The following is a 10,364-nucleotide window of genomic DNA, read 5'->3' as shown; positions in this document are numbered from 1 at the left end:
ACTGTGGTATTTTGTTTAAGGGTGATGCCCCCTGGATATTTCCTAACAAGCTTGGCATGTTTATTGGCGTTGTCTTCAGTTAGCTCATGCTTAGGCAATCATATTGGTGATCCTTAATGATTAATGCTAGTATCTATCTTTGTTTTATTTATGAATGTGGTTTGGGGTGTGAGGGCTTTCAGGAGGCTCAAGAAATACTACCTTTCTACAAAAAGTAAGCTTTATAAAATCAAGAAAATTAAGAATCCATCTTTCTAAAACATGGATTCAGAAAAGTAGCCAAAAGACTTGACAAAATATGAAAGAAAAACTTGAAAGGTTGTAAAACATAAAAGACAACAAAGAAGTTGAAGCAGGGAAAAATTGGACAATTAGAGAAGCATTATAGTAAGAGGAAGTACACAGAGAGTGGTTTTATTTTAATCAACACTGCTTTCTTTATTACTTACATGTTATAATGAAGTATAATTTACTATAGATATTTATGTTTAGATTCAGAAATGTAAGGCTATAATCTTCATGAATTTCAAAAAAAAAAAAACTCAACACAAAATGATGCATTGTGATGAAAGCAGTTTTGCATAGGCAATCCAATCATAATTCTGACAGAAAAGGGGTAGCTTTAGAAGTGATGTTGAATTCAGAGAAACTGTTTACCTGTAGTGATGGCAGCATTTCAGGAGAAATAAAAGAGATACTGCCCTTAGCAGCAATTCAGAAATTAGGGCCTAGCAGGAATACAGAGGAAGGGTGAATAAGATGAATAAGTCTAATGCTAAGGAGCTAAAGATTTGATCACATGTGTGCCTATAAATAAAAAGTATAGAAAACAGGCATGCAAAGATGTCTATGTGTGTGCAGGGGAGAGAAAGAGAGAAAGAGAGACAGCTACAAAGACAGGAAGACAGAGACACAAAGAAACAGGGAGAGGTGAGAGCAATTGCAGTGAACATGTGTTACTATTTTAAATTGCTGGGAATACAAAGATGGCTAATACATATTCTCCACTCTCCAGCTCACTGTCTAGTCCAAGGAAATGGACATTTAAGGAGGTAATTACAGTTTGTATTATAACAGCACAAAATAGATAAACACTCACAAAGTACTTGATATATGCTTAGGAATGCTTAAAAACTTTACTTCACATTGTGGATTGCAACTCCTTGTATAGTGCATGCTTAGCATGATTAAAATTCCATATGCCTTAGTTTTGTGCAAGGTGATAAGTATAGATCTCTTTGCATTTTTCTACATGTACACATCCAGTTAGACCAGCACCATTTGTTAAAGATGCTGTCTTTTTTCCATTGAATGGTTTGGCATCTTTGTCAAAAATCAGGTGTCCATATGTGTGTGGATTTATGTCAGGGTCTTCTACTTGATTCTATTGATCCACCAGTCTGTTTCTATGCCAGGACCATACAGTTTTTGGTATAGTTGGTCTATAGTACAGCTTGAGATCAGTAATGGAGATATCTCCTGAAGATCTTTTACTGTAGAGAATTGTTTTAGCAATTCTGAGTTTCTATTTGTGCCATATGAAGGTGAGAACTTTTCTTTCAAGGTCTGTAAAGAATTTTGTTGGTAATTTGATTGGAATTGCATTGAATACGTAGATTGCTTTTGGTAAGATGGCCATTTTTACTATATTAATCGTGCCAAGCTATGAGCATGGGAGAGCTTACCGTCTTCTGATATCTTCTTCTAATTCTTTCTTCAGAGACTGGAATTTTTTTTCATACAAGTTTTGACTTCCTTTGTTAGGTTCACAACAAGGTACTTTATGTCCATTGTGGCTATGGTGAAGGCTGTTTTTTCCCTAATTTCATTCTCAGCCCTCTGTCTTTTGTATGTAGTAGGGAAAATTATTATTTTTTTTTAATTAATTTTGTATCCAGCCACTTTGCAGAAGGTGTTAATCATCTCTAGGAGTTCACTGGTAGAATTTTTGGGATCACTCAGGTATACTATCAGATCATCTGTAAATAATGATACTTTGACTTCTTCCTTTCCAATTTGTATCCCCTTAATCTCCTTCAATTGTGTTATTGCTCAAGCAAGGACTTCAAGAACAATGTTGAAGAGATAGGGAGAGAGTGGGCAGCCCTGCCTTGTCCTTTTCAGTGGGAATTTCAGTGGGGATTTCAGTGGGAATGATTTAAGTTTCTCTCCATTGGGTTTGATATTGGCTATAGGCTTGCTGAATATTGCATTTACTATGTTCAGGTATGTGCCTTGTATCCATGATATCTCCAGGACTTTAAACATGAGTGGATGTTGGATTTTGTCAAATAACTTTTCAGCATCTAAGGAGATGATCATATGGTTTTTCTCCTTCAGTTTGTTTATGTGGTGGATCACATTGATGGATTTCCGTATATTGAACCATTCCTTCATGCTTGGGATGTAGCCTAAAGTCCAAGTGAATCAAAGATCTCAACATAAAACCAGACACTAAACCACTTAGAAGAAAAACTGGGGAAGAGCCTTGAACTCATTGGCACAGAAGACAACTTCCTGAATACAACACCAACAGCACAGGCTCTAAGAGGAACAATCAATGAATGAGACCTCATGAAACTTAAAAGCTTCTGTAAAGCAAAGGACACTGTCCTCAGAACAAAACAACAGCTTACAGATTGGGAAAGGATCTTCATCAAACCAATATCTGACAGAGGACTAATATCCAGTATATATAAAGAAGTAAAGAAGATAAACAGCAAAAAATCAAGTAATCCAATTAAAAACTGGAGTACAGCGCTAAACAGAGAATTCTCAGCAGAAGAATATGGAATAGCAGAGAAACACTTAAAGCAACGCTCAACCTCATTAGCCATCAGGGAAATGAAAATCAAAATGGCCCTAAGATTTCACCTTACACCCATCAGAATGGTTAAGAACAAAAACTCAAAGACAACACATGCTGGAGAGGTTGTGAGAAAGGGGAACCCTCCTCCACTGCTGGTGGGAATGTAAACTTGTACAACCACTCTGGAAAGCAATCTGGCTTTCTCAGACAAGTAGGAATAGTGCTTCCTCAAGATCCAGCTATACCACTTCTAGGCATATACCCAAAAGAGTCTCAAGTACACAATAAGGAGATTTGCTCAACCATGTTTGTAGCAGCCTTATTTGTAATAGCCAGAAGTTGGAAACAGCCCATATGCCCCTCAGTGGAAGTATGGATGCACAAATTGTGGTATATCTACACCATGGAATATTACTCAGCAATAAAAGTAAACAAGGAAATATGAAATTTGCAGGTAAATGGTGGGATCTGGAAAAGATCATCCTGAGTGAGTTATCTCAGAAGCAGGAAGATACACAGGGTATATACTCACTCATATAGACATATAATATAGGATACGCCTACTAAAATCTGTATACCAAAACAAACTAATCAAGAGAGAGGACTCTTGCTAAAATGCTCAATCCCTATCCAGAAAGGCAGAGAGGATGGACATCAGAAAAAGGAGAAAAGAGGAAAGAAGTCAGGAGCCTGAGACATAGGACCTCTGAATGGCTCTGCCCTGCAGACTATCAATGCAGATGTTGAGACTTATGGGCAACCTTTGGGCAGAGTGCAGGGAATCTTATGAAATAAGTGGGAAACAGTAAGATCTGAAGAGGATAAGAACTCCACAAGGAGAGCAACAGAACCAAAACATCTAAGCAGAGGGGTCTTTCCTGAGACTCATACTCCAACCAAGGACCATGCACGGATATAACCTAAGACCCCTGCACAGATGTAGCCCGTGGCAGTTCAGTATCCAAGTAGGTTCCATTGTAATAAGAACAGGGACTGTCTCTGACATGAACTGCTTGGCCTGCTCTTTAATTACCTCCCCCTGATGGGGAAGCAGCAGTACCAGGCCATAGAAGAAGACAATTCAACCACTCCTGATGATACCTAATAGACTAGGATCAGAAGGAAGGAAAAGAAGACCTCCCCTATCAGTTGACTTGGGGAGGGACATGCATGCAGAGGGTGGAGGAAGGGAGGGATTGGGACAGGAGGAGGGAGGGAACCACAGGGGGGATACAAAGTGAATAAAGTGTAATTAATAAAGAATTAAAAAAATTGCCAAAAAAAGATTCCATACCCTAACACCAAAGTCAAAACCATAGGTTACTAATTAGGGCTTCATGCTAATATTTTTTTATATATGGTTAAGTATGATTTACACTCTTTTTTTCATGGCTCAGCAACAATTTATTCAATGAAATGAAGATAGAAAATATTTGTGAAATTTTCTAAAATTTTCCAAAGATAACTCAAATTTTTGTGTGTATAAATCTTGTACTAGATCCACATTAATTTGTGAAAGCATCAAATTAGGTTTCATAAATAGTGTAAGGATGATTTAAAGTATATGAGATAGGAGACTAGAAATATGGCTCCCCAATTAAGAGTACTGGCAGTTTTTCCAGAAGACCCGAATTTGATTCTCTGCATCTACATGACATCCAATAATCCTCATTAACTCCAGACTCAAAGTATCCAATATCCCTTTTTTGGCCTATATGGTCATATGAACATGCATGTGGTACACAAACTTACATTCACACAAAATATTCATATAATTAAAAAAGAAATAAATCTTAAGAAAGAATAAAGTATCCCTGTTAGTGATTATATGTAATATGCAAATAAAATAATATTTTGAATAAAGAAGATAGCATCTGTGGGCCTTGGTGTCTTTGGTGGATCCTTGAATCAGTCTCCTACTACTGACAGGCAACTATTTTAATGTTATACTCATTTTAAACACTGAGGTATAGACAGCTTATATGAGGTTTCTAATTTTGCATACCTGTAAGTAACAAAGAAGACAGGCAGTCTGGCTCCAGAATGCATGCAAATAGTGACCACACTTTAAAGAAACAAAATGTAGAGCTTGAGGTATTTGTCTTGATACTGAGAAATGTAGAAGAATTTTGAGGTATGAAAAGTTGAAGAAAGGTATTACAAACCAGTGGAGAATATAGTGCAGAGGCCACAATTCATGCCACAATGTAGATTCTATATATAGAAGATTTGCTAAGTCAGTTTATACAATCTGTGTTTTTGTACAGAGTCCTTACTTGTAACCTATTATTTATGTTCCCCTACGAAATTGCTATTTTCATCTACTGTATTTTTGGAAGATTTATTAAATTATCAAAAGTAGTTTCTATTCAATTGAGTGCTATTCTATTGCTTTTAGGTAATCTTTATCAAAAGTTTTCTTCTCAACCACAGATCTATGATAAAACTACATCCAATTAAAAAAAGCAAAGCTTAAAATTAAAATTAAAAAGAAGCAAAGCTTAAAAAAGATCCAGAGAGCCAAATTATTTGCTGTTTTGAATTATGTACCAATTCCTACCTAAGCTCAAAACAACTTATGGGCTCTCCAGTCAGTCATAAAGTTGCTCTAATTGAGCACACAGCTGATGATTCTGCCTTCTCTCATAACCTTTCTACAGCAATTATGATTCCCACGTTTACTTCTAAACTTCCCTGTCATATTGCCTCTTTCCCTGCTCATTTGTTCAATTTTCTTTACAAATCATTACACTACTCTCCACACCAGCCAAAAGGACCAGTATGATAAACAGAGAACACAAAACTATGAGATTTCTTTCCATGTTTATGTGACAGGGCAAGTATTACATTTCAGGAAGGTGACTCTTACAAATATTAGGGATTGGCTGTCATTACAAAGTTTAGCTTTGAAAATATATTATACTGTTGTGGGAATCTTTTTCATGAATTTATTTTTATTATTAATTTTATTTTTTATATTAATTATAGTTTATTCACTTTGTATCTCAGCTGTAGCCCCCTCCCTCATTACATCCCAATCCCATCCTCCTCACCCCCCTTCATTTCCTCCAATGCCCTTCTCCTAGTCCACTGATAGAGGAAGTCCTCCTCCCTTTCCATATGACCCTAGCTTATCAGGTCTCATCAGAACTGGCTGCATTGTCTCCCATGAATTTCTTTTTTGATCTATTTTTCCATTCCATCAAAGACGATGAAAAGTGAAAGTGTCCTGCTACATCTTTCAGATTTCTATTTTCCTCTTCACTAGTCTTGTCGCAACAAATTGAATAAGAAATTAATGTGTTGCATTTGCTATGGAAAAACACTCCCGTTTAGAGGCAGCAATTGTCAAGAGAGGCAAGAGGAAGAATTTCAAGCATATTTATTACACTTCCAATGACTCATATTCTAATTGCATAAGTGCCTCAGGGTCATTTGAGGAATTTGTGTATAGATCAGAAAAGGATTAAAAGTAGCAATTAATTTAGTAACAAGAAAAAGTAAAATGGGAATTTTCTGAATGGAAATGTTTTGAGATTTTGTATTCAATATAGTTTCCTTTTGTTGATTTTGCCTACTCTCTTTTAAATTTTAAAACAGAATGTCCTGTTTTAATCTCATCATATCTTTATGGTAGGTATGTTTGAATGAAGCAAAGACAGTGTTCCTATTGTAGAGAAAGTCCAAGTCTTAGGGGAGGAATATCACATTTTTATTGTTACAGAGTAACAGTATCTAGGCTACTTCTGCATGGTATATAAAGGCAACCTAAATTTTCTTTTATGAGACAACTTTCTATATAGCATTCCTAAAGAAAATGATTTCATTATTTTTTTAATTTTTGTTTTTATATATTAATTAGTTTATTCATTTTGTATCCCAGATGTACCCCTTTCCCTCATTCCCTCCTAATCCCTTCCTCCCTACCTCATCTCCTCCCATGCCCCTTTCCAAGTCCAATGATAGGGGAGGTCTTCCTCTCAGGGGGAGATGAATAAAGAGCCAGCCACTGAAACATGTCAGAGAGAGTCCCTGTTCCCCATACTAGGACACCAACATGGATACTAGGCTGTAATGGGCTACATCAGAGCTGGATTCTAGGTTATATCCATAAATGCTCCTTGGTTGTTGTATCAGTCTCAGAAAAGACAACTGTGCCTAGATTTTTTTGGTTGCTTTGCTCTCCTTGTGGAGCACCTGTCCATACCAGCTCTTACAATCTCCCACTTCTTTCACAAGATTCCCTGTACTCTGCCCAAAGTTTGGCTATAAGTCTTAGCATCTGCTTTTATACATTGCTGGGTAGAGTATTTCATAGGCCCTCTGTGGTAGGCTCCTGTCCTGTTCCCTCTTTTCTTCCTCTTCTGATATCCATTCCGTTTGACCTTCTGAATGAGGATCTCACCCAGTGTCCTTCTTCTCGATTACCTTCTTGAGGTATATAGATTTTAATATGTTTATCCTCTATTATATGTCTAATATCCACTTATAAGTGAGTATATACCGTGTGTGTCTTTCTGCTTCTAGGATACATCACTCAGAATAAGCTTTTCTAGATCCCACCACTTGCCTGCAAATTTCATGATTTCCTTGTTTTTAATTGTTGAGTAGTATTCTATTGTGTAAATGTACCAAAATTTCTGTATCCATCCTTCCTTTGAGGGATATCTGGGTTGTTTCCATGTTCTCACTATTACAAATGAAACTGCTACAAACATAGTTTAGCAAAAGTCCTTGTTATGTACTAGAGCATATTTTGGATAAATGCCTAGGAGTGATATATCTAGATCTAGAGGAAGCACTATTCCTAATTGTCTCAGAAAGTGCCAGATGGATTTCCAAAGTGGTTGTACAAGTATACCTCCCCACAAGGATGGAGGAGGGTCCCCCTTTCTCCATATCCTCTCCAGCATGTATTGTCATTTGAGTTTTTGACCTTAACCGTTCTGATGGGTATTAGGTAAAAATCTCAAGGTCATTTTGATTTGTATTTCCCTAATGACTGAGGATGTTGAGCATTTCTTTAAGTGTTTCTCTGCAAATTGGTATTCCTCAATTGATAATTCTCTCTTTAGCAATGTACCCCATTTTTTAATTGGATTACTTGATTTGTTGATTTTTAACTTCTTGAGTTCTTTATATTTTCTGGATATTACCCCTTGTCAGATGTAGGGTTCATGAAGAACCTTTCCCAGTCTGTAGGCTGCTGTTTTGTTCTGACGTAAGTGTCCTTTGCTTTACAGAAGATTTTCATTTTCAAGAGGTCCCATTTATTGATTGTTGATCTTAGAGACTGTTATTGGTGTTCTGCTCAGGAAGCTGTTTCCTGTGCCAGTGAATTCTGCTCTCTTCCCCATTTTTTTTTCTAACCTATTTAGTGTGTTTGGTTTTAAGATGAGGTTTTTGATTTACTTTGACTTATTTTTTTCAGGGTGATAAATATGAATCTATTTTCATTTTTCTTCATGTAGACATCCAGTTAGACCAGCACCATTTGTTGAAGATGCTGTGTTTTTTCCATTGTATGATTTTATCTTGTTTGTCAAAAGTCAAGTATCTGTAGGTGTGTGGGTTTATTTCTGGGTCTTCTATTCGATTCCATTGATCTGTTTTCATTCATGTGGTTTCTATGCCAGTACGATTCAGTTTTTGTTACTATTGCTCTGTAGTACAGCTTGAGGTCAGAGATAGAGATATCTTCAGATGATCTGTTGTTTTACAGGATCATTTTGGCAATTATGGGTTTTTTTTGTTTTTCCCATAAAGCTGAGAATTTTTCTTGTAAGGTCTGTAAAGAATTGTGCTGGTATTTTGATGAGAATTGCATTGAATCTGTAGATTGCTTTCGGTAGGATGACCATTTTCACTATGTTAATCCTACCCACCCATGAGAATGGGGGATCTTTCCATCTTCTGATAACTTTTTCAATTTCTTTCTTCATAGACTTGAAGTTTTTTTTTTTTTTTTTTTTCAAGCAGGTCTTTCACTTGCTTGGTTAGAGTCGCACCAAGAAACTTTATGTTATTAGTGGCTATTGTAAAGGGTGTTATTTCCCTAATTTCTTTCTTGGCCCTTTGGTCTTGGGTATACAGGAGGGCTTCTGGTTTTTGTTTTTTGTTTGTTTGTTTGTTTGTTTTGTTTTTGGGGTGTGTGTGTTTTGTTTGTTTGATTTGTTTTTTTTTAATTAATTTTGTATCCAGCCACTTTGCTGAAGGTGTTTATCAGATGAAGGACTTCTGTCTTTGAATATTTCAGATCTCTCATGTATACTATCATATCAACTTAGAATAGTGATACTTTGACTTCTTCCTTTCCAATTTGTATCCTCTTGAACTCTTTTAGTTGTGTTATTGTTCTAGCTAGGACTTCAAGTACTATGTTGAAGAGATACAGAGCAATTTGGCAGCCTTTCCTTGTCCCTGATTTCAATGGGATTGATTTAGGTTTTTCGCTGTTTTGTTTGATGTTGGCAATATGCTTGCTCTATATCGTCTTTACTCTGTTTAGGTATGTGACTTATATCTCTGATCTCCCCAAGATTTTAAACATGAATGGCTGTTGGATTTTCTCAAATGCTTTTTTGGCATCTAAGCAGATGATCATGTGGTTTTTCTCCTTCAGTTTGATTATATGGTGGATCACATTGATGGATTTCCATATGTTGAAACACCCATGCATGCCAGGGAAAAACCTTACTTGGTCATGGTGGATTATATATTTTATGTGTTCTTGGATTTGGTTTGCAAGTATTTTATTGAGTGTATTTACATCAATGTTCATTAGAGAGATAGGTCTAAAGTACTTTTTTTGTTGGGTCTTTGTGTTATTTATGTATCAAGGTAACTGTGGCTTCATAGAATGAGTTTGGAAATGTTCCTTCTGTTTCTATTTCGTGGAATAGTTCAAAGAGAATTTGCGTTAGGTCTTCTTTGAAGGTCTAGTAGAATTCTGTGTTGAAACCATCTGGCCCAGGGTTTGTTTGTTTGTTTGTTTGTTTGTTTTCCTTTTGCTGACTGCTTCTATTATCTTGGAGGATATAGGACTCTTCAATCTATTTACCTGATCTTGAGTTAATTTTGGTAAAAGTCATCTATCAAGAAAATTGTCTAGTACATTTAAATTATCTAAAACAAAATTGATATTGTATCTTACATTTGTACATGGAAAGACGGATGTAAGGCAATAGTTTAAAAGGTATGCTTAGTCTGATCTTGGTAATTTATGTCAGTAACCCTAGTTGACTGTGGAAAATCATGATTTCCAGGTTTGCCGAGTACAATAGAGTGGATTTAAAGCTCCTCAAACATTCTTTTTCGTGGATATTTTAACCTCAGTGGAGCATTCACCCCAGGCTGAGCTTACTTCATAGAATTGATTTTTTAAAGTCAGTTAGCAATTCATTTGACAAAATAGTAAAATGTTAAATAAAAATTTGCTCAGAAAACTAATAAGAGCTAGGGAGGACAATGGCTATAAGAGGCTTTGAAATTTTAAATTAATCACTAAAAAAGCTAATATGAAAAAAATGTAGTAATGGAATAACGATAATAACAA

This window comes from Meriones unguiculatus, chromosome X (genome assembly GCF_030254825.1).
Source record: "Meriones unguiculatus strain TT.TT164.6M chromosome X, Bangor_MerUng_6.1, whole genome shotgun sequence".
NCBI lineage: Eukaryota > Metazoa > Chordata > Mammalia > Rodentia > Muridae > Meriones > Meriones unguiculatus.
This window is presented reverse-complemented; position numbering follows the sequence as displayed.